Raw genomic sequence first — 25,723 nt, 5'->3', positions numbered from 1 at the left:
GCAGTGATCTACATGCCTAGAATGTTTATAAGGTTCACAAAGCGCATAACAAGACTCACTCACCAGCAGCTCAGAATGTAATAAAATATATATTGCCTGTCAGTCTCAGATTTATATGTATAAGTATAACCGGAGGGTTCAGAAGGTCAGAGATAATTAAATGGATACCAAAGCCAAGGAGTCTCAACAGGTAATCAAGTGGTACTTATGCCTGGAAAACAAAGGGGAACAATATGGGGAGTCAGCTATGAAAAAGTTTGCCTGAAGGGTATATATACACACCAGTAATCCCTATGTTGTAGCCGCTGCTTATGTAGAAATAAGGGTACCTGAATGCCATGGATCATTAGCCTCCGACACGTGGTGCCTTCCCTGCGCTGGATCGGGTTGCACACAATAAACAGGATGCCGTCCTATTTGTGTGTGCGTCCCGTCCGTAGTCACCCAATCGGCTTCGCCGACATGACGTCATCTGGACCGGCCGAGTGCTCCCAGTGCGCATGCGCGCCACCCGACCTGGATCGCCGTCAGTGTGGATGATGGCGAATCCGACGTGAGGAGCAACACACGCTGCACAGAGCAACAACAGCCGGCATGGAGGATGGGAAATATCCATCCATTCCAGCTGATGTAAGCGTCACATCAGCAATGCTGGTGTGACGCTGGGTGGCCGCATGGCAGCCAAGAACCCACCACTAGGTGGTGCCCACACCAACCACACTGGAACAGCACCGCAGGGAAAAGGAAACGAAATACAGCAAATAAAAATAACAAGGAGTAAATCATCAACAAACATTATTAAACATTTGAAGCAGTTTATAAACCTAAGCATCAATGGTCTTCATGAATGAAATTAGAGCTTGAATATCGAGCTCTAATATGTACATAGTCCAGTCAGTTCATAACAGTGTTCTAGATGTAAATACACATAAAATTGAAAGGATATGGACACACACAGCAGAAGTCTGTTGGAAAGGGTGTATGAAGAGGAATGCCACAAGGAAAAGGGAAGGGGGAGAGGGGAAGATAAATTACCCCCCGAATCTCTAATATCTCACAGACACTGAGATATACATAGGAGATACTGATTCAAAGAAAGTCCTACAAACCCTGAGCTTCATTTATGCCTGGAGCCCGGGTCGCATTCAGGTGTTCTATCCAGAGTGTTTCTTGTCTCAGTATTTGTTTGTCCCAATCGCTATCCCGGGGGTTCCTAGGAATCACTGCGAGGGCGATGAAAGAAACCACCGAGGTGTCGAATCTATGGTAGAGGTTCAGGTGCCTGCTCACTGAGGTGATCATCTTACCCCCACCCGAGTAGTAAATATGATCCTTAATGCGGGAGTGAAATTGTCTGATGGTTTTCCCAACATAAAAGGCTTGACAATTACATGTCATTAGGTAAACTATACCCTGAGTTTCGCAATTCGCATGGAAGTGAGGGGTAAAGATTTCTCCATTAGGTAGTTCAAAACAGGTACCTGTGCGAATCCAGGGACAAAAAGTACATCTCCCGCATCTAGTAATACCTTTTGGCTGGAGTTGTGCTGGAGAATCGTTGCAATAGTGACTAGATGTAAGTTTATCCCATAAGGATCTGCATCTACGAAATGTGATAGCTGGAGTAGGGGTTACATATTTTGTCAGAATTGGATCCTCACGTAGCAGAGACCAGTGTGTAGTTAAAATGTTGCGTATTTCTGCATGGTGTTGAGAGTACTTTGTGATGTATCTTACCATTGAGTTGGATTTGGGGATCTTATTCTGATACAAAAGGGAGTTCCGTGATTGTCACAGCGCTTTGTTGTAAGCGCGGCGAAGGAGTGATTTACTATAGCCTCTTGCTCTCATGCGGTCACAGAGTAAATTGGCTTGCCGTTTAAATTCCTCCGTGTGTGTGCAATTTCTGCGGAGTCTAAGGTATTGTGCGTAGCGTATGCTACGTAGGAGGGTGTAGAATAATTATATTAATTCGGCTTTACAATCAAGATCTGTATTTATGCAGTCTGGGTCCCTTTTAAGCTTTGACATTGAAAAAGCTCATTCAGCTCAGCATAAGACAAATCTTGAAATAGCTAGGTTGTGTGCATGTCATTTTTGTAACAGTTGTTCTACATGTGCTGAGTTAATGACTAAGGTCAGTAGGTCAGTGATGTCACAGATAAGAATATACTGTGTCTGTCATAAACTTTATTGTAAAGATCTTTTTAAAGGTAAAAACATATTATCCATAATATAGTTAGTTATTTGATATAGTTATTTAATTAGTTAGTTAGATTGAGTTTGTGTGAAGTAGTATATATTTATATATGTATCCAATTATAGTTTAATATGCATTTGTAAGGTTTGGTACAGAATTGCATTTCTGTAGTTTAAAAGATATCCATTACAAGAATTTGGCCATTTGGAAAGGTCATTCACCTTGAGTTTTTTATAAGAAACTGTTGTGTGTTACTGACAATCAAAGAGGTTTAAGAGACGTGTCAGCTGTTGGCAAAGAGAATATTTAGAATAATCACGAATATGATCATTTCATTTTTAGTTCTAGCCGTATATGGCTATGACTTTAGTCTGCTGACTAGTTGATTTGAAATAGTATAAAAACAGAGTGACACTTCACTTCAGGGCGCACACACTTTACTACACACACACGACACATCACACACACACACAAACAGAAGGACTTCATTACCTTTTCACATACACAAAGAAGAACACACGCATTCTTACTCTACAGAAGACATTTCGTTTACATTAGGCCTAAATACAGCCTACCTCACAAACAGCTGCTAGAGTGGACATCTCTCTCTGACATAGAAAAGCACAAACGGAGCTGAGACATCTCTTGAACATTCTTGATACGAGTTTTTGTTCCTATTATTATTTTTGTTTTACTACATCAAGCTGTAAGAAGAATTTAACTTTGTATATATTTTCAAGTAATTGCCAAGTGTGACCAAATAAACTCACACTTTGTTTAAAGACAGTCTGGCTACTGAACTTTTGAACAAAACGCCTAAGACACTGTTGACATAACATGTGTCTGAGAAGAGAAGGTTTTTTTACCCTCCCCCTACTACATTTTTACATTGGCGATTGCCAGCCAGTCCAGTTTTTTTCCCTGCTCCTTGACAAAGGGGGGAGAGTCACACATTTTCATGATTGATCAAGTCTCGGAAAAAAACCATCAAAGAACCTAGAAAGCGGCGTTTGTGTTCCATCAGACAAGGATGCAAGGTCCAAGGAACTGAGCCAGCTAAAGACGAGAAATTCTTCTAAATAAGATATGGCATCTGATAATCAAATATGGAGGAACAAGCAGCTCCAAGAAGAAACTAAGTAAAGAACCTAGACGGAGGCGTTTGCGTCAGATGTGGACAACAGTTAAATAAAAGTCGCGGGTGAGTTTTTCTATGTCTGTTTTCTCACCTCTAGCCAAAGTTTGTAACTTTGAAGAAAAAAAAAAAAAAGGAAGACCCAGCCTATGAAGTTGATTGACAAGGCCATTTGGACGGTATGCTTCAAGCTATGGTTGGAAATCCAAGACTTTGTGAAAACGTAACGTTACGTACGTGAAGATTTCTGCCAAGGTTAGTCCCTAAGAACTGAGACTTCACGTTATTTGAAAAAGCTACCATTGAGGTACAACAGGCAGATGTATGTAATGTATGTACTATTTGGTAAGCTAAGATGAAAGTCGGATTTTAATGTTTGAAGATGGAAAGTCCAAGAAACAGGCAAAGAAAAATCAACAGGCAAGAACACTGAAGCACACTAAAGCACACTACAGCACACAATACAAGGAACAAGGCAAAAAGCTACAAGAAAATGATTCTTCCAAGAAAAAGCAACAAACGAAAGAAGAAGCAACGAAAGAAAGAAAACGCAACAAACGAAAGAAAAAGCAACAAACGAAAGAAAAGGCAAAGAACAACAAAGTTAAAGGACATTATTCATCTCTTGTTTTTTTAAGTGCACACAAGGACTATCATACTAACAAGGGGTGAGTGTGTTTGTTTATATAAAATGGTAACATGGGATGGTTAACATCTCAAGGTTCAGAAGTATTTTCCTGTACCATCGGGAAATTGATACATTCCATATATATGGAATACAGGAATACATGCAGTAGTAAGGTAATTAATTAATTCCAGAGTGTAAAGAAGTTATTTAATAAGGAAACTAAGTTTAATGCTGCATGTAAATGTTTATTAATATTTAGGCCCTGAACAACAGAAAATGTGTGTTATTACATGTGGTCATTTTAAGACACATAAATAGGGGGCAGAGAAAAAAGTTTTCAGAGAAAAAAGTATAGATTAAGATTGTGGAAAGAACTGTATGAAATTGAGATTATGGAAAATAACATGGTGTTTAGTGTTTTAAAAAAAATCCTACAGATTTGGTTGTAGGAAATAATAAGTTAAGGATTGAACAATTTTTACAAAAATTCCAAACTTAGATTTGGTTATTAAATTAAAAGTAGTAGATTGTTCTAATTTATTTAAAACTACCCAGAGAAAATATAAAAATATGAAAGTTTTGTTCAATCTAAAAAAAATTGTAAAAATAACAATTGTTAAAAGTCTTTGTAAATGAGTATTTCTGGTAAAAGTAAGGACTTTGATTGAGGGAGGAGTTTTCTCGGGGATATGGCCAATCGCAGTTTTTGGGTAGGACCCAATCTGTGAGTTTCACGAGATTGTCCTCTAAACAATTTTTTTGTCATTACTATAATCAGGAAAGTCATATAACGTAGTGTACATGATTTTTGGCAGATGTACAAACAAAATATGTTTAAAAAGTGGTAAAAAGGTTAAACATTTTAAAAACGAAAAACTAGATTGTTACCGAATTGTACAGTGTATTGTATACAAAGCATGATAGCTAAGACTGACAGTAACAAATCATTTTCTGAAGAGGTTGTGACATGCGAGGAGTGTATTGCCAACAGAGAAATGCAGATCAAGTTACACAGACTAGTCATCATGTCATGACAGTTTTCACTTCTGTGGATCAAAGTCTTCCAAATATCTGGAAGAGGGTTCATGGATGAGAAAAAATACATTTTTAAAAGGTATTATTACTTATTAAAGTAATTGTTTTTAAAAAAATAAGATTTTTTGGGTCTTAATAACTTTTCTCAAGAGTTCATTGAGATTTTTCTAGACAAAGTATTTGTCTGAGTAAATTTTAATGAATTATATAGGCTTACTGTAAGGCAAATATTTTTAATTATAAGAGAGAACTTATATAAAATAATTGAAGATCTAATGAAAGCCCTTATTAATTTAGTATTTTTGATTAATATAGAGATCTCTCTCAGCCATTTTACATTCAAGTGTATGTGGATGATGAGACAATTTCATTGGTATTTATAAAAAAATGTGTTAGGAGAGCATTGTCCAATGCTACAGATCTGAGACATTGTGGGTTTTGCACCATTTGTTTTGAAAAGCATCTTATGTTAAACTAAAGGTGTTATTACAAAGAAAACAGGAGGTGTCAATGCACACAGCTTTGTCTAGTGGCAATTGGATGTTAAAAAGATCAGTTGTAGTGGTATTTAAAAATACATGGGGATTAAATAGATGCAGTGTGAGGGATAGAACCACAGTTCTGTAAGTTATTCATGAAAAAGTCACTTTGTCAACTTTTAGTGGACATTTATTGGGAAAGAATTTCTTGTGCTTCTATAGATGGATCCAAATATTGGCACAATGGAATGACAATATTAAACTTTCTGTAAGTGTCTGCATTGAAAGCTGATCTTAAGACTGCCATGTGTTTGTTTAGCAGTCAGAGTGACAGGCATGTGTGGCTCATTCAATCATACTGTATGTGAGGGATGGTTGGTTCTGAAAAGAGATTTCTACATGATCACATTTCTTTCAGAAAAAGAATATTTGGGAAAGCCCAACCTAAATTGTCAGTGTAAAGGAAAAAATACAATAATCTGGTAAGATTATTCTTTTACAAAATTTAATATTAGTCACAGGATAAAGAGGGGGACTATGATATTTAGTCTTAGTTAGAATCAGTACAGACTGATGAAGATAATATTTATTGTAAAAAAATAATTCCAACAATAATGAATAGAGTTATTTTTAAATGAAAATATTTCTTTTTGCATATCCAGGTACCTGACTGACTGATTGATTGATTTTTTTGTTTAAGCTAATGAAAGAAATTCTGAACTACTCATTTTAGAACACTTTGTCATCAAACTTCTGAATATTGTTTTATTTGTTTATAGAACTATCCAAAAGGAAAGAGTAACCTGATACTACAAAGTATTGAGGAATTTGGCAAATCTTTATAGATTGATTATATTAGTTTTTTCCACCTGCTAAAGGAGGATATTAGGATGTTGTTTTTTTAGTTAATGTTTCTTTTTGATAAATTAATTGAGGTTATTCTAGAAATAATATTTTTAACGAAAGCTAAGTTGTTGTGAATTTATGTCATATTCCATTGCGGTTGGATTTCAAACCATGGAATCAGATAATGATTTAAAATTTTGCAGGATATGTATGCTATTTTAGGTATTTAGTAAAGATTTTGTTTCTTATCATCTTAAGTACTCAGGTATTGTAGTACGTATGATTAGTATTATAAAGTCTAAATAGGGTAAGATGATTCAAGAATAAGGTAAAGATTGGGTGACTTATTTACCTGTTATAGTCTTAGTTTAAAAACTTTATTATTTTTTAAACACAAGGTTTGTTAACTTTTTGAGTTAATGACAGGATGTCTTTTGAGATTAGCATACTCCGTTATTTTTATATAATCTGTTGTATAGAAAGAAGTGTGGTTGCAAACTTTGCAAACAGGTACAGGTATTTCAGAAGTTTGTTCACAAATTATGGCTAGGCCTTTGCTAAATTTGAATAGAAATCATGTCTTGAATGAGATTTCTACTTCTAATGAGTATGTTTAGTAATTTATTCTAGTAGCTAAAGTTATGGTTAAGAATTAAAGATCTGAAGGTACCAGGGATGCCAACAGAGATGTCAATTGGGATGCCAATTGGAAAGATTATTTTGTTATTTTTAAGGTACATTGGAATTATAATGTTTTGTTTATTGCATCCTATAGTTATTATATTTATTATCATGATATTATGTATTTTATTTCAAATCTGTATTATGGTTAGAATGAAACAATTTTATAAATTGATTAAGGAAGAAATGAAAAAAGGTGAAAAAATTATGACAGGTATTTTTAGTCGGAAAATTACTTCTGGCTTATCTGATCCTGTGATTGGCTGTGGTACATCTGGAGCAACTGATTCAAAATGTGTATGAAAGGGCCACAAATGGAGTGTGCGTGATTTAGTTAATATAATAAATTATATTCAGGGGGGATTGTAGAATAATTATATTAATTCGGCTTTACAATCAAGATCTGTATTTATGCAGTCTGGGTCCCTTTTAAGCTTTGACATTGAAAAAGCTCATTCAGCTCAGCATAAGACAAATCTTGAAATAGCTAGGTTGTGTGCATGTCATTTTTGTAACAGTTGTTCTACATGTGCTGAGTTAATGACTAAGGTCAGTAGGTCAGTGATGTCACAGATAAGAATATACTGTGTCTGTCATAAACTTTATTGTAAAGATCTTTTTAAAGGTAAAAACATATTATCCATAATATAGTTAGTTATTTGATATAGTTATTTAATTAGTTAGTTAGATTGAGTTTGTGTGAAGTAGTATATATTTATATATGTATCCAATTATAGTTTAATATGCATTTGTAAGGTTTGGTACAGAATTGCATTTCTGTAGTTTAAAAGATATCCATTACAAGAATTTGGCCATTTGGAAAGGTCATTCACCTTGAGTTTTTTATAAGAAACTGTTGTGTGTTACTGACAATCAAAGAGGTTTAAGAGACGTGTCAGCTGTTGGCAAAGAGAATATTTAGAATAATCACGAATATGATCATTTCATTTTTAGTTCTAGCCGTATATGGCTATGACTTTAGTCTGCTGACTAGTTGATTTGAAATAGTATAAAAACAGAGTGACACTTCACTTCAGGGCGCACACACTTTACTACACACACACGACACATCACACACACACACACAAACAGAAGGACTTCATTACCTTTTCACATACACAAAGAAGAACACACGCATTCTTACTCTACAGAAGACATTTCGTTTACATTAGGCCTAAATACAGCCTACCTCACAAACAGCTGCTAGAGTGGACATCTCTCTCTGACATAGAAAAGCACAAACGGAGCTGAGACATCTCTTGAACATTCTTGATACGAGTTTTTGTTCCTATTATTATTTTTGTTTTACTACATCAAGCTGTAAGAAGAATTTAACTTTGTATATATTTTCAAGTAATTGCCAAGTGTGACCAAATAAACTCACACTTTGTTTAAAGACAGTCTGGCTACTGAACTTTTGAACAAAACGCCTAAGACACTGTTGACATAACATGTGTCTGAGAAGAGAAGGTTTTTTTACACCCTCTCCAAATTTTTACAGAGGGTATGTGGGTGGGCGCTCTCCGTGTGCAGGAGGGTATTCCCTGCCGTCTCCTTGCGGAACAATGTGGAAGCCAGCCGGCCATCACTATCCTTGCAAATTGTGAGATCAAGGAAGGTGATTGTAGATTTGTCACTACACACTATGAATTTCAGAATAAACGAGTTACAATTCAATCTTTTGACAAAAGTATTTAAACTACCCATAGAACCTGACCATACAATAAAGATATCATCAATAAAACGCAGCCAGCACATCACCTGGCTCGTAAATTGTGATAGATTGTCGTCTGAAAAAATAGCACGTTCCCACCCCCCAGGTACAGATTGGCGTAGGTGGGTGCGCAGCAAGTGCCCATGGCCATGCCCTGTACCTGGAGGAAGTGGGACTCGTTAAATGTGAAACAATTGTGCGTGAGAATGAACTGCAACAGTTCCAAAATGAACTCACAATAGTCCCAGCGATGGTGAGTTTGTTCACGAAGGAAGGTACGTGCTGTCCTGATGCCCTGCTCGTGAGGGATGCTAGAGTACAACGCCTCCACATCCAAAGTCACGAGCAGGGCATCAGGAGGCACGACCATCCCTTCGATGTGTTTGAGAAGATCCAATGTGTCTCTGATATACGAGGGTAGTGACAATACATGTGGTAAAAGTATAAAATCGACCAAACGGTTGGCATTCTCTGTAAGGGACCCAATCCCTGATACTATGGGTCTCCCAGGGGGTTTGGTAGAGTCCTTATGCACTTTAGAGAGTGCATAAAACGTGGCCATTCTTGGATGGCGTATGTTCAAAAAATTGTAAAGATCCTGGTCAATGAGGCCTCCCTGATGGGCAGAACCAATGATAGTCAGAAATTCTGTTCTATACTGATCAATCTCAGTGGAATCAATACATCTATACCATGCCCTATTACATAGAATGTTCATAACCATGTGTTTGTAGTCAGCTTTGGTCATGAGGACAATATTCCCGCCTTTATCGGCGGGTTTGATCACCAAATCAGGGTGATTCTGTAATTGTGTAATTGCTTGTACCTGCGTAGCGTTACAGTCTTATAATGAGAGCATAAAAATCCATTCTCTGAACATTAAACGGTGGCAAGATATCAAGGATTTTGTCACCAGAATCACTAGAGACATTATCTACAAGAAACAAAATAAGCTATCCAAGGATAGACTGGCCTTCATGGAAGGCTTTGCATATCACTGGCAGCTGCCTTCCCAAAATAAAGGGTCTAGGACAAGACATCGTACTATGAAAAATCAGGGGAACGTCCCTTATACCACAGATGATGATATAGAATCTGACTCTTCTTTATTTCCTTCACAGCCTTCCTCCAGGAAAAGTATCTCTACAACTCATCACTCTCATCAAGGAGCACATAAGAGGGATCTTGGTGGTGGGTCTTACACACCCTATTTCAAAAAATGTCCTCCTTCAGATAACACTCTTTTTCACACTAGGCATTCTAATGATGTTTCTCCTAGTTTAAACACTAATGGACACCCACCAGGAAAATACTTGGGGGCTACAGCCCTTCAGGCCATCCAGCTTCTTAATTCACAATCACAGACACAAATATGCCGGTGAATGCGATTCCATCCTCAATTATCAGCGACATGGGCAGACCTCCTTTGCAGGGGGCTACTGCCGCTGAGAATATACTACCAGCATATCAGAATTCTTCTAGCAATAACACATTTGTCTCACATCTCCGGCAAAGTACATTGGATGCACATGTCTCTCAAACGAGAAATCCATCACTAAATTTTCAGACACCAGCTCACACACCACTTCCCACGTGAATACTAATCTGGACATTATTAACCTTACACCATACTCCCTCACTACTCACCAAATAGAGGTTCTCCAACTGGGTTTGAGCTTCTGCCCCTCTACGATAATTGATAAATATGAAACCATTAAGGACCTATATTTATTTTCTCGGAATCTCACATATAAATTTTTGTTTGATAATGATTCGATCTGTACAAGATAAGCAAATTTCTGAACAAGTCAAAAATTTTACAATGGAGGACTTCTGGGCCCTCCGGGATCTAATATTATTAGGCGAAAATGAACAATCCAGCCAGGCCGATATCCCAATGATTTTGAATTCTAGTGTTGCAGTATTTGCCCCTAAAAATCCACTTAGAGCAAAATCTCAGCGGTTTCCCGATTTAATGACCAACTCTAGTATCTGGGCCTTCCTGATGGGCACGATCAATGATGTCAGAAAAATGAATGTAACGCCCAAACATTGAAATCTTACTCATGCGCAGGTACAAGCAATTACACAATTACAGAATCACCCTGATTTGGTGATCAAACCCGCCGATAAAGGCGGGAATATTGTCCTCGTGACCAAAGCTGACTACAAACACATGGTTATGAACATTCTATGTAATAGGGCATGGTATAGATCTATTGATTCCACTGAGATTGATCAGTATGGAACAGAATTTCTGACTATCATTGGTTCTGCCCATCAGGGAGGCCTCATTGACCAGGATCTTTACAATTTTTTGAACATACGCCATCCAAGAATGGCCATGTTTTATGCACTCCCTAAAGTGCATAAGGACTCGACCAAACCCCCTGGGAGACCCATAGTATCGGGGATTGGGTCCCTTACGGAAAATGCCAGCCGTTTGGTCGATTCTATACTTTTACCACATGTATTGTCACTACCCTCGTATATCAGAGACACATTGGATCTTCTCAAACACATCAAAGGGATGGTCGTGCCTCCTGATGCCCTGCTCGTGACTTTGGATGTGGAGGCATTGTACTCTAGCATCCCTCACGAGCAGGGCATCAGGACAGCACGTACCTTCCTTCGTGAACAAACTCACCATCGCTGGGACTATTGTGAGTTCATTTTGGAACTGTTGCGGTTCATTTTCATGCACAATTGTTTCACATTTAATGAGTCCCACTTCCTCCAGGTACAGGGCGTGGCCATGGGCACTTGCTGCGCGCCCACCTACGCCAATCTGTACCTGGGGGGGTGGGAACATGCTATTTTTTCAGACGACAATCTATCACAATTTACGAGCCAGGTGATGTGCTGGCTGTGTTTTATTGATGATATCTTTATTGTATGGTCAGGTTCTATGGGTAGTTTAAATACTTTTGTCGAAAGATTGAATTGTAACTCGTTTAATCTGAAATTCATAGTGCGTAGTGACAAATCTACAATCACCTTCCTTGATCTCACGATTTGCAAGGATAGTGATGGCCGGCTGGCTTCCATTGTTCCGCAAGGAGACTGCAGGGAATACCCTCCTGCACACGGAGAGCGCCCACCCACATACCCTCATACATAGCATACCCTACGCACAATACCTTAGACTCCGCAGAAATTGCACACACACAGAGGAATTTAAACGGCAAGCCAATCTACTCCGTGACCGCATGAGAGCAAGAGGCTATAAGAAATCACTCCTTCGCCGCGCTTACAACAAAGTGCTGCGACAATCACGGAACTCCCTTTTGTATCAGAATAAGATCCCCAAATCGAACTCAATGGTAAGATACATCACAAAGTACTCTCAACACCATGCAGAAATACGCAACATTTTAACTACACACTGGTCTCTGTTACATGAGGATCCAATTCTGGCCAAATATGTAACTCCTACTCCAGCTATCACATTTCGTAGATGCAGATCCTTACGGGATAAACTTACATCTAGTCACTATTGCAAAGATTCTCCAGCACAACTCCAGCCAAAAGGTATTACTAGATGCGGGAGATGTACTTTTTGTCCCTGGATTCGCACAGGTACCTGTTTTGAACTACCTAATGGAGAAATCTTTACCCCTCACTTCCATGCGAATTGCGAAACTCAGGGTATAGTTTACCTAATGACATGTAATTGTCAAGCCTTTTATGTTGGGAAAACCATCAGACAATTTCGCTCCCGCATTAAGGATCATATTTACTACTCGGGTGGGGGTAAGATGATCACCTCAGTGAGCAGGCACCTGAACCTCTACCATAGATTCGACACCTCGGTGGTTTCTTTCATCACCCTCGCAGTGATTCCTAGGAACCCCCCAAGGTAGCGATTTGGACAAACAAATACTGAGACAAGAAACACTCTGGATAGAACGCCTGAATGCGACCTGGGCTCCTGGCATAAATGAAGCTCAGTCCTACAAACCCTTTCTTTGAATCAGTATCTCCTATGTATATCTCAATGAGAAGTAGTGTCCGTGAGATATTAGAGATTCGGGGGGTAATTTATCTTCCCCTCTCCCCCTTCCCTTTTCCTTGTGGCATTCCTCTTCATACACCCTTTCCAACAGACTTCTGCTGTGTGTGTCCATATCCTTTCAATTTTATGTGTATTTACATCTAGAACACTGTTATGAACTGACTGGACTATGTACATATTAGAGCTCGATATTCAAACTCTAATTTCATTCATGAAGACCATTGATGCTTAGGTTTATAAACTGCTTAAAATGTTTAATAATGTTTGTTGATGATGATTTACTCCTTGTTATTTTTATTTGCTGTATTTCATTTCCTTTTCCCTGCGGTGCTGTTCCAGTGTGGTTGGTGTGGGCACCACCTAGTGGTGGGTTCTTGGCTGCCATGCGGCCGCCCAGCGTCACACCAGCATTGCAGATGTGACGCTTACATCAGCTGGCATGGATGGATATTTCCCATCCTCCATGCCGGCTGTTGTTACTCTGTGCGGCGTGTGTTGCTCCTCACGTCGGATTCGCCGTCATCCACACTGACAGCGATTCGGGTCGGGTGGCGCGCATGCGCACTGGGAGCACTCGGCCGGTCCAGATGACGTCATGTCGGCGAAGCCGATTGGGTGACTACGGATGGGACGCACACACAAATAGGACGGCATCCTGTTTATTGTGTGCAACCCGATCCAGCGCAGGGAAGGCACCACGTGTCGGAGGCTAATGATCCATGGCATTCAGGTACCCTTATTTCTACATAAGCAGCGGCTACAACATAGGGATTACTGGTGTGTATATATACCCTTCAGGCAAACTTTTTCATAGCTGACTCCCCATATTGCTCCCCTTTGTTTTCCAGGCATAAGTACCACTTATTACCTGTTGAGACTCCTTGGCTTTGGTATCCATTTAATTATCTCTGACCTTTTGAACCCTCCTGTTATACTTATACATATAGATCTGAGACTGACAGGCAATATATATTTTCTTACATTCTGAGAGCTGGTGAGTGAGTCTTGTTATGCGCTTTGTGAACCTTATGAACATTCTAGGCATGTAGATCACTGCTTTTTAAGTCAGTTCTTTCTTTTTAGAAAGGTCTCTTCCTAGGACATATTATCATCCCAGATTCCTCCCGACGCGTGCTGCTATACCACATTGCTGGCCCTTCCCTAACCTGCGGGCATAATTTTCATGATTTTAGAATATATATACGTTGTAAGTACTTTCAGAGATATATCCTCTTTTTGTCTCTCCTTCCCTTTTCCCACTCCTTTCCTTTTCCCCCCTCTCCTTCCCTTCCCCCCCTCCCCTTCTCCCCCCCATCCCCTCCCCCCCCCCCATCCCGTCCCACTTTCCCCGACCCCCCTTTCCCCATTCCTCCCCCTTCTTTTCCCTACTACTGGTGGATCTACAACTATTTTTGTATGAAGCTTTTCTATATTGTTACACCTTTCAGCTACCATCTAGTACTATGTTGTGTGTGCCCCCATGGTAGCCTTTCACCACCTTCTGGGGTTGTGTCTCTACGCTATGCCACACTGGTTCAGCCTGTAGGAAATTGTGTGATTATGGAGTATATGGCATCGTTTTAGGTGCTGGGTTTCAGGGTTTTATGTAATAATTATATGTTATGTTATGTATTTTGATAGCCACAATTTATCTTTCTGCTCTTGAAGAAGCATGAAGACAAGCAAAACATGTTAAGCATTGAATATCTACCTGACATGAATTAATCGATTGTGGATCTGCTATCCAGCCATCTTCTCGGACCGATTGTTATTTGGGATATTTTTCCTCATGTCCGAAGAACTGTGCATTTAGATGGTGTTGTATAGCTATCGTTTCCTTATTATATATGATTTGTGGTTTTAATTGATGTCCTTTTTGTATTTTTTCAATAAAACTAATTTTTTATAGATACTTCTTGTAGTCATGCCTAGAAAGTCCAAAGTCCCTCCTCCTTTTGTTTTGAGTCTAAATAATAGTTGCAGGACGTGGCACTAGTGTACCTTTCATGTATCCACAGTACCACTCTGTGTTGTGATACAATTTCAATTTTGTATTGACCAGTAGTGAACGCCGTGGGGGTGATGTCCCACACGTCATTCCATATTAACAGAAACCCCGAGAAACCATCGGTGTCACAGCGCATGCGCACCTGTCATCGATGTTACAGCGCATGCACACCTACAAGGGCCTTGCTTTTGGCTCATGGGGACTGCAGCGGTCCTCGTGAGCAACTCCAGTGCATCATCAAGCCTGACCTAAGGAATGCAACGCTGGAACGCAGCCGAAATCTACATCCGCGCTCCAATGACACAACCAGGAAGTCACTCCAGTGTGAGACAGCGGAACATAGATTAACGAAAAAACTAGGCATCAGAGAGGGGAATTAATACTAGATGAATACAATAAATAGCATTAAGGGACAAATAATAACATAAAAATGCTTATAGGGACGTTATGGAGGAAACAATTCCCAAGGAACAATGCATATAATGTAAAATACAATATAAAATATATCAAAAATATTAAAAAATAGACTAAAAGCAAATGTGAACAATACTCCATAGATATACAACTACAAATAGCAGCTTGGATAGAGGTTCAAAGAGGTGAGGTAGATGTAATAAAAACCAAAGGAATAGGTATCAAATGCAGATGGGTATATATTTTACTGTTATTAATAAAGCTATTAACATCCCACTCCACATTGAACCCGAAGGGGCTATAGCACTTCAAATTAAATATCCAGCGGGTTTCTATCCACGAGATTGCCCTCTTCGTGTAACTCCCCCTCCAATGGGGAGTAAATCGATCTATGGTGGTAATGGTTGACCCAGCTGGATTTTTATTATGGTGCTCCAAGTAATGGCGTGACACTGTGTGTTTGAGGAACCCTTTTTTTATGTTGGCTAGATGTTCCTTGACACGCACAATCATGGATCTCATAGCGCGGCCAACATATTGTAGACCGCATGGACAGGTTAGCAAATATACTACATTTTTGGATGTGCATATATTATAAAAGTATCTATATTATAAACCCTTGCAGTGGTATGGGACTTGAAGTGACTAATTTTTCTATCTTTATTACTATTAACCCAGCATACCTTACATTTACGACAGGGGGAAAAAACCTTTCGATTTGTGAAAGAGCGATACCCTGTTTGGTGCATCTAAAACATTAGGAGCAACCTGCAGTTTAAAGGGGGGTACCCCTCTAAAAATCACCTGAGGATACTCGGGTAAAGCGGGGCCCAAAATCTTATCATTTTTCAACACCGCCCAATGTTTTTTAATAATCCTTTTTATCTCATAATGTTGCCGTGAGTAGGTGGTAATTAAAGAAAATTCATGGAAATTATTATTATTAACAGTTCTACCCCATCCTTTGAACATAATGACCCTGTCCATACTTGACACATCTTCAATGACTTTGTCTAAATCTGTACTGGAATAACCCTTTTCCAAAAATTTCATTTTAAGGTCAGTCATCCTTAAAAGTACAGTTACACCTCAAATGGACAAACTGTCTTTTAGGAAAGGATTTCATCCATGATGGGTGATGGCAACTTTCCTGTATGATATATATATATATATATATATATATATATATATATATATATATATATATATAGTTGTAATCCTATGGTTAAAAATCTGAATATTTAAATCCAGAAAGTGAATAGCAGCTCTACTCATTTCAAATTGTAAACTTATGCCTAAGGTGTTGGCATTAAGTTGTTGCATAAAATCAGTCAGTGACGTCTCCTCACCATCCCATAGGAGGAGGATGTCGTCTATATATCTGCCCCAGAACACCAACTCTGGTCTTCTGTCAGAATAGACGACATCCTCCTCCCATTTTGCCATGAATAAATTAGCCATGCTAGACGTAAATTTGGCGCCCATGGCTAACCCTCTGTTCTGGAGGTAAAAGGCACCCCCGAACCAAAAATAATTGTGTGACATGGCAAACTGAAGTAAAAGAAGAATAAACTCCCTCTGTGAAGAGGCCAGGTGATTATCTCTAGTTAGAAAAAGGTTAACAGCCTCTAGACCATCAGAGTGGGATATGATGGTCTAGAGCGAAGTTACATCCGCAGTTACCAAAATGTAACTTTCTTTCCACTCAGTGGTTTCTAGAATCTGCAAAACTTGAAGAATCTTTCAAGAAGGAAGGAGTCTGAACTACCAGCGGTTGTAAGAACCCATCGATATATTTCCCAATGTGAGAGGTTACAGAGTCTAGTTCATAAAAACCTAGAGAAACCACCGTATAGGCCCATCATCAGTGGGCTAGACTCTGTAACCTCTCGCATTGGGAAATATATCGATGGGTTCTTACAACTGCTGGTAGTTCAGACTCCTTCCTTCTTGAAAGATTCTTCACAAGTTTTGCAGATTCTAGAAACCATTATCTGGATACTGCTGTTCCAAGCATTGAGGGTGTATGGTGGAGGCTGACATGCTGGATGAGCCGTGGATTAAATTACATGCCTAGCTTTCTTTGCCTTCTGGTAAGCAGATTACTTTACCACGTGGTGTTGAGTGCTTCTACATCTATGCACTTTAACCGGTGACAGGAACATTCCTCCCTTTACCTCGGACTCACTATTTTAACATCATCTATTTCAGCGCCGCTCTCATAGACTCTTTGGAGTTTAGTTAGCTTGTTTACTGCTGTTAGTGGCTGTCTTATGCCGCGTACACATGAGCGGCTTTTCCGTCGGAAAAATCTTGGATGGTTTTTCCGACGGAATTCTGCTCAAGCTTGGCTTGCATACACACGGTCACACAAAAATTCTCAGAACTTTCGACCATCAAGAACGCGGTGACGTACAACACTATGATGAGAGAATGAAGTACAATGCTTCTGAGCATGCGTCAAATTGTTTCTGAGCATGCGTAGGAATTTTGCGTGTCGGAATTGGTACAGACGATCGGAATTTCCGAACTGAACTTTTTCTGACCGAAAAATTGAGAACCTGCTCTCAATCTTTTGCTGGCTGGAATTCCGCCAACAAAAGTCCGATGGAGTATACGCACGGTCGCATTTTCTGACCAAAAGCCCTCAGCGGACTTTTGCTGGCGGAATTTCCGTGTGTACGAGGCATTAGAGATATTTTCCTTCACGTCTCATCTTATTGACAATGTTTTACCAAAAATTTAGTGATAGAAAATCTGCAAAAGGAAAACAGAAAAAATTTCACAACTGCAGGTAAGTGATGCATGCTGATATAAAATCACCTTCCATTCATTGATCAAATAAACATTTATTGCTTTTAGTTAAAATTAAGCTTTTAAAGGTGATTTATAAAATATTTGCTTTGCACGTGTTTCAACATTTGTGCAAACATAACAAATAATATCCATAATTGTAGTATGTGTGCATAACAAATATAACATTCCGTGACATTCAATTCTAAATAAAAAGCAAACCCTTCAAGTTTGAAGTGAATTTTAGGGGGAACCCCACACAGAAAGCAAGAGAAAAAAAAGTGGTTGTTTCCCCCAAAATCTATACCAGACCCTTATCCAAGCATGCAGCCTTGGTGTGGCAAGGAAGGAGTGCACCCCCCCCACTCCTGAAACATACCAGGCCACATGTCCTCAACATGGGTGGGTACCAGCGGTGGCCCATCCATTAGGGGCACACGGGCCCTGCCGCCCCATCCATGTGTCCAGCCCCCTAATCTAAAATTGGGGCTCCCGACGCATAAATTCAAATGGGGGGTATTTTTTCATAAACGTGATTACAGCCAGAGCTTTTAATTGGCTTCAAAAAAGGGTGGCCTCAGTGTGACAACAGGAAATTAATATTTGATATTGCCACACTGATCCCCCTCCCGGCCAATCAGGAAGTGGGTCCTGAGACCCATCACCCGATTTTTTGAAAGGACAAGTAAACCTATTGGGTGCCTAGGAGGAGGAGGGAGGAGACACACCGCAGAAGCCTCCGTGATGCAGAGAAGGAGAAGACCCCATGCCCGATGGAAGCCACCACTTGATGCCCATAGCAGCATTTTTTCCGACGGATGTTGGCTCAAACTTGTCTTGCATACACACGGTCACACAAAGTTGTTGTAAAATCTGATCGTTCTGAACGCGGTGACGTAAAACCCGTATGTCGGGACTATAAACGGGGCAGTGGCTATAAGCTTTCATCTCTTTATTTATTCTGAGCATGCGTGGCACTTTGTCCGTTGGATATGTGTACACACGATCGGAATTTCCGACAACGGATTTTGTTTTCGGAAAATTTTATAGCCTGCTCTCAAACTTTGTGTGTCGGAAAATCCGATGGAAAATGTGTGATGGAGCCCACACACGGTCGGAATTTCCGACAACAAGGTCCTATCACACATTTTCCGTTGGAAAATCTGACCGTGTGTACGGGGCATAACTGTCAGTTATGTCCCTTGTGCTGATTTTTCTATTTGTGTTTGTGGCTGCACCTAGGATTTAATATAGGGGGGCCTCATGCTCTTTTGTTTTAGTTTAAAGGGGCTTTCCACATTCCGTAAAGCCCCCCTGTCTCCTTCCTTATTGAGTTTGTAACACATGTATTTTCTCTTTGTGTACATGCACATGTGTTTTCTCTACTCCCGAGCCATTAACTGATTTAAAGCACCTGTGCAAGATGAAGGAAAACCTGCAAACATGGCCTGTTGGGGGTACTTGAGGACAGGGTTGAGAAGCACTGATTTAGAGCACTGAGCTAAAATCTAGCTCAAGACAATCCTATTCTAATTGTGGGCATTTGAGGGAAACCAAGTGAGTGTTAGAACCCCTGCTTGTCTTTTTTAGGTTGGGCTTTGTGTCCCTTTTCTTAAAATGTATTCACTTCCTTTCACCTAGCCAAACAGGAAGTGAGGGTAAAACCCTACCAATGTCTTTTCTTGGGGACACACAGGTCAATCTAACTAGTGTCCCCATAAGGCAAATTGCAATGTAGCACTTTGCTGTGTAAACCCCAAATTATTAGGTATTTTTGGGTTTAGTAAAGGCACATCCACTCTACAGTACAAGTGTAGTCACTGAAAATCTCAGGGGAAGCACTGGTGATTTTAACTTCCAATCATGTAGAAGCAAAGATGTTTTTTTTTCCCCCTGCATGTCCACCTTGGATCTCCAGCAATTGTACTTCCAAGTGCACTTCAAAGTGCAAATTATTAGGTATTTTTGGGTTTAGTAAAGGCACATCCACTCTACAGTACAAGTGTAGTCACTGAAAATCTCAGAGGAAGCACTGGTGATTTTAACTTCCAATCATGTAGAAGCAAAGATATATTTTTTCCCCCTTGCATGTCCACCTCGGATCTCCAGCAATTGCACTTCCAAGTGCACTTGTAGTGCAAAGTGGATTTGCCTTTAGTAAATAAACCCCAAAGTCCAAGATACCCAATAATTTGGGGTGTACACAGCAAAATGCTGGAGTGCAACTTACCTAATGGGAAACTACGGTATATACTCGAGTATAAGCCGAGTTTTTCAGCACATTTTTTTGTGCTGAAAATGCCCCCCTCAGCTTATACTCGAGTCCTCCTGGGGCTGTGCCCTTCTGAAGCCTAATCCCCCGGCGCTGTGATACATTCAGTCTAGTCGGCGGCCATGTAGTGTAACAAAGAGCCTCCTCCTCCTCGTCCGTGATAGGCTAAACACTGACTCACTGCTGGGAAACTGAGTCAGTGTTCCGTCATGGAGGAGGAGGTGGCGCTTTTACACTGCATGGTCGCCGACTAGACTGAATGTATCACAACGCTGGGGGATAATAATGCCTACACTACTGTACTTGAGGCACAGTGAGGCTGAGGAATGCAGATGGGCACAGTAGGACACAGTGAGGCTGAGGCATGCAAATGGGCACAGTGAAGATCCAACTGGGCATTGTTGACACTCTTTTCCACTTACAGTAGCTGCTGCATTCTCACCCTAAGCTGATACTCGAATCAATACATTTTCACATTTTTTTGTGGTAAAAGTAGGTGCCTCGGCTTATATTCGGGTCTGCTTATACTCGAGTATATACGGTATTTAGATTGACCTGTGTGTCCCCAAGGAAAGACATTGGTAGGGTTTTACTCTCACTTCCTGTTTGGCTATGTGATAGGAAGTGAATAAATTTGAAGGAGAAAGTGGCAAAATTTGGGAGGTGTCTTCACCCTATCAGGGGTGCAGACATCCCCAAAAACTGACCAGACTTCTAATCCCTCTGCACTCTATCCCCAAGCAAAAATCAGAAAGGATTTCATTTAGTTTCAATTTGCAAAGACAGATTGCTAAGTTCAATTGTGATGAATGTTAATGACCCATTTAGACCTTGTTTAATAGAAAACACCAGTTGCCTTTCACTAGAAACATTTGTTAGTCCAGTCCTGGAAGTCTGCATCTGCTTTACTAATAATCTCCCTAAAAATTGAGTTCCTGCAGCTAGATGCGCCAAATACATGTAGATGCGTGACCGCCGTGTATGTGAGATGCGCAACAGCTGTGTACGCAAGTGCTGTGTGCGCCGGTTGTGCATATCTGGTTCCCGAAAGCGGTGTCAAGCACAGAGAAATGACATCACGCCCCTACAGGAAGTTGCTTGTACTGCTGCTAATTTCTTTCCACCACCATGCCCCACTCACTGAGGAAGAGATGATCCTTATTTGCAAATTAACCACTTCAGCCCCGGAAGGATTTACCCCCTTCCTGACCAGAGAACTTTTTGCTATTTGGCACTGCGTTGCTTTAATTGACAATTGCGCGGTCGTGCGACGTGGCTCCCAAAAAAACAAACAGTTGAGGTCCTTTTTTTCCCACAAATAGAACTTTCTTTTGGTGGTATTTGATCACCTCTGCGGTTTTTATTTTTTGCGCTATAAACAAAAAAAAAACAACAATTTTGAAAAAACTGCATCATTTTTTACTTTTTGCTATAATAAATATCCCCAAAAAATATATAAAAATTTTTTTCCTCAGTTTAGGCCGATACGTATTCTTCTACATATTTTTGGTAGGAAAAAAAAATCACAATAAGCGTTTATTGATTGGTTTGTGCAAAAGTTATAGCTTCTAAAAAATAGGGGATAGTTTTATGACATTTTTTTTAATAATTTTTTTTCTGCTAGTAATGGCGGCGATCAACGATTTTTATTGTGACATTATGACAGACACATCGAACAATTTTGACACATTTTTGGGACCATTGGCATTAATACAATGCTAAAAAAATGCACTGATTACTATAAAAATGTCACTGGCAGTGAAGGGGTTAACCACTAGGTGGTGCTGTAGGGGTCAAGTGTGTCCTAGGGAGTGATTCTAACTGTGGGGGGGCTGTGTGTGACACATCACTGATCATCGCTTCCGATTACAGGGAGCGTGATCAGTGTCAGTGTCATTAGGCAGAATGGGGAGATGCTTGTTTACATTAGCATCTCCCCGTTCTTCCTCACCGTGAGACGATCGCAGGTATGCCCGCGGACATCGAGTCAGCGGAACCTGCGATCGCGGTCACTGAGCTCCTGGTGGGCGGATAGACTTTTCTTGCAAATAATGGAAAAGGAGACAGCCAAGGAAGAGACAAACAATTGGGTCACACCTCTCCCATTTAGACCCCATAGAAAGCATCTACCTAACAACAAGGAACAAGTTCTTAAATGCTTTGCCTCCCTCCAACGCAATTTTCAGAGAAACACAGACATGAGAGATCACTTCTTTACCTTTATAGGTAAGATATTTGAGAATAATCAGTTAGCTCCTGCCCTTAAAGACAACAAGGAGTGTTGGTACTTAACTATATTTGGAGTGTACCACCCCAAGAAACCAGGTCGGATTAGAATGGTGTTTGACTCCAGCTCTAGAGAAGAAGGCATGTCATTAAATGACGTTCTTCTCTCAGGGCCGGATCTGAACAACAGACTCATTGTGGTACCCCTCGGTTTCCGCAAAGACATTCATGGCGGACATCCAGCAGATGTTCCACTGTTTTCTCGTTAAGAAGCAACACAGGAACTTTTTGAGATTTTTCTGGTTTAAAGATAACAACCCTTCCAAAGAAATTGTAGAGTACCGCAAAAAGGTCCACATATTTGGGAACGGCCCTTCCCCCGCAGTTGCCATTTACAGGCTTAGACGCTCGGCTCGTGAAGCCGAGTCCATCTAGGGGTCTGACGTGAAACACTTAGTAGAAAAAGACTTTTATGTAGATGATTGCTTAAAATGATTCCTTCCTGCTACTTCCTGTCCAGCCCCGCATGTGCTTCTCTATTTAAATCCCTCTCTGACTAGTTCTGGTTGCTTGAGCAACATTTGTTTCTGAGCTCCCTTCGTGTAATCTGCCTTAACCTGACCTCTCGTGAACTGATCTCTTGTGTACTGACTCGGCCTGTTCTGATTACGTTGTCTGCAGCTCGCCCTGACCTTGGCTCGGTATCCGGCTCTCCTTTGCTTCATCCATCCATCCTTGTCTGACAGTGTCCTCTGGTACTTCCCTAGTGAGCGGGGTGAACCCTGGGGTCAGCACGCAGCTAAGCCCAAACCCTCGTGAGGGGGTCACTGGCAGAATACCCGCTGGCCCTTAGACTCCATGCCCTGGGGGATCCCGTGTCACCTGCTCGCCTGTGGGCTCACTGTAAGTAGTACCGTGACAGTTTGCTCAAGCACTGAGTGCCTCTGAGAATCAGTTACTGACTGAGGATCAAATGCAACATCTAGTTCAGAGACTTAACATCCAGCAAGCAAATCAAGAGCAAATAATGCTGGTCCTTCAGGATCTTGCCTCACGTCTGGATGGTCTGCAACTTCATCTCCTCCTGTTCCTGCTTCTGCTTCAGTTGCTCCCATGTTACCTGCTACACCTGGCAATCCCTGCCTGCATTTGCCACAGCCACCTCATTTTTCTGGCGACCCTAAGGCTTGTCGGGGCTTCATTAATCAGTGTTCCATCCACTTTGAACTTTACAGCCACCATTTTCCAACTGATTGCACCAAAGTCGCATATATATCATCTCTCTCCTCTCCGGTGATGCTCTAGCTTGGGCCTCCCCACTCTGGGAATCACACGATTCTATCACCTCTGACTTCCAGCCCTTTTTGATGAGCCCAGCAGAGTGTCTTCATTCAGCTGCTGGGGCCCTCCTTCGTCTTCGTCAGCGAGAAATGACAGTCGGCCAATACGCAGTTTAATTCCGTGCGCTGACCACGCCCCCTTATGACGTCACAGTCCCAGCATGCCCCGGGACTGTGACATCATAAGGGGGTGGGGTTACTGCCTATATAAGTCATTGTGAAGCGCTCACACAGCATTACAGCGGGAGAGAGCGTCGTGTCAACATCGGAAGAAGAGGGAAGAAGACGACGCAGAAGTCCGGGCCACCGCTAGCAAAAGAGCGGCAGAAGATAGTGGAGGAGCCAGCAGAAGAACCGGACACTGGGAGAAGAGGTCGAACACTGGGAGAAGAGGCCGGAGAGCGGGAGAAGAACTGGACACCGGGAGAAGAGGCCGAAGAGAGCGGCGAATTCGGAAGAAGACCCCCGGAGCTGTCTAATAAATTACTTTAAAAACCTGTGTAGTGTGTTTTTTTATTGACACTTTTTCCCTAGGTGAATGGAGACCCCATTCGTACCCTATACTCATTCACATAGGGTGGGGGGCTGGGATCTGGGGGCCCCCTTATTAAAGGAGGCTCCTGGATTCCGATAAGCCCCCCGCCCGCAGACCCCGACAACCAATGGCCAGGGTTGTCGGGAAGAGGCCCTTGTCCTCATCAACATGGGGACAAGGTGCTTTGGGGGGCCGCAGGGCGCCCCTCTCCCCCAAAGCACCCACACCCCCCATGTTGAGGGCATGCAGCCTGGTACAGTTCAGGAGGGGGGCGCTCACTCGTCCCCACCCCTTTCCTGACTGGCCGGGCTACGTGCTCAGATAGGGGTCTGGTATGGATTTTGGGGGGACCCCACGCCGTTTTTTTCGGCATAGGGTGTTCCCCTTAAAATTCATACCAGACCTAAAGGACATCGTCGCCTTCCCCTCGCGCTCACCGCAATAGGAAAATTTGTTTTTCCTATTGCAGTGAGCGCGAGATGTAGTACCCTGCCCTTGCTTTGTATCTGGTCCGTCGGACCAGCATACAGACAAACAAGCTTTCCGTTAGGAACTAAGTCCGGCGGGGTTACGACGTAAAGATTTGAAGCAAGTTTCAAATCTAAAGTCTGTCGGATATCTGACTGAACAGGTCAGTCGGAAGTCCGATGCAGCCCACACACGGTCGGATTGTCCGCTGGATTCGGTCCTTTGGACCAGTCCGGTCGGAAAGTCCGCCCATGTGTACACGGCTTTAGAGGTTCTGACTCTCTGCCCACACAACGTAGACTTGGACTACTCTGGGACTTAAGGTCAGACACCTTCAACTTTCAGGTTAGTCGGGAATAAAAGCTCTTTACACGCAGAGGCGTTCTGTCAACTATAAACTGTCTGTACGACCATCTAGGGTTTGCAGCTCCAGTCACCATTGAGGGTAAAGCACTTCTCAGAGACCTGACTCAAGAGACAGTGAACTGGGATGATAGACTTCGCCCTGAGAAAAGAGATCAGTGGACAGAGTGAAAAAATTCCCTGACAGCCTTGTCTAACATAAAGGTCCCTCACCATATGCTCCTGTACTGTCTATAGAAGTCCAAGACTAAAGACTTTGTGTTTTCTGCGATGCTTTCTTCAAAGCAATTGCTGCTGTAGCTTACCTCAAGATCAAGGACATGAAAGGACAGTGCCATATAGGTTTTGTTATGGGAAAAGCAAAACTTGTCAGAACACACAATACCTAGGCTAGAACCTTGTGCCGCAGATCACTAGAGAGATGAACCTAGAAATCAAAGACACTGAGTTCTACACTGACAGTAAAGTAGTCCTGGGGTACATCTACAATGAAACCAGACACTTCTACGTCTACATCAGTAATAGAGTGTTGAGGATTAGGAGATCCACACACCCAAAACAGTGGCACTTC

Source organism: Aquarana catesbeiana, linkage group LG11 (assembly GCF_042186555.1).
Source record: "Aquarana catesbeiana isolate 2022-GZ linkage group LG11, ASM4218655v1, whole genome shotgun sequence".
NCBI classification, from domain to species: domain Eukaryota; kingdom Metazoa; phylum Chordata; class Amphibia; order Anura; family Ranidae; genus Aquarana; species Aquarana catesbeiana.
This window is presented reverse-complemented; position numbering follows the sequence as displayed.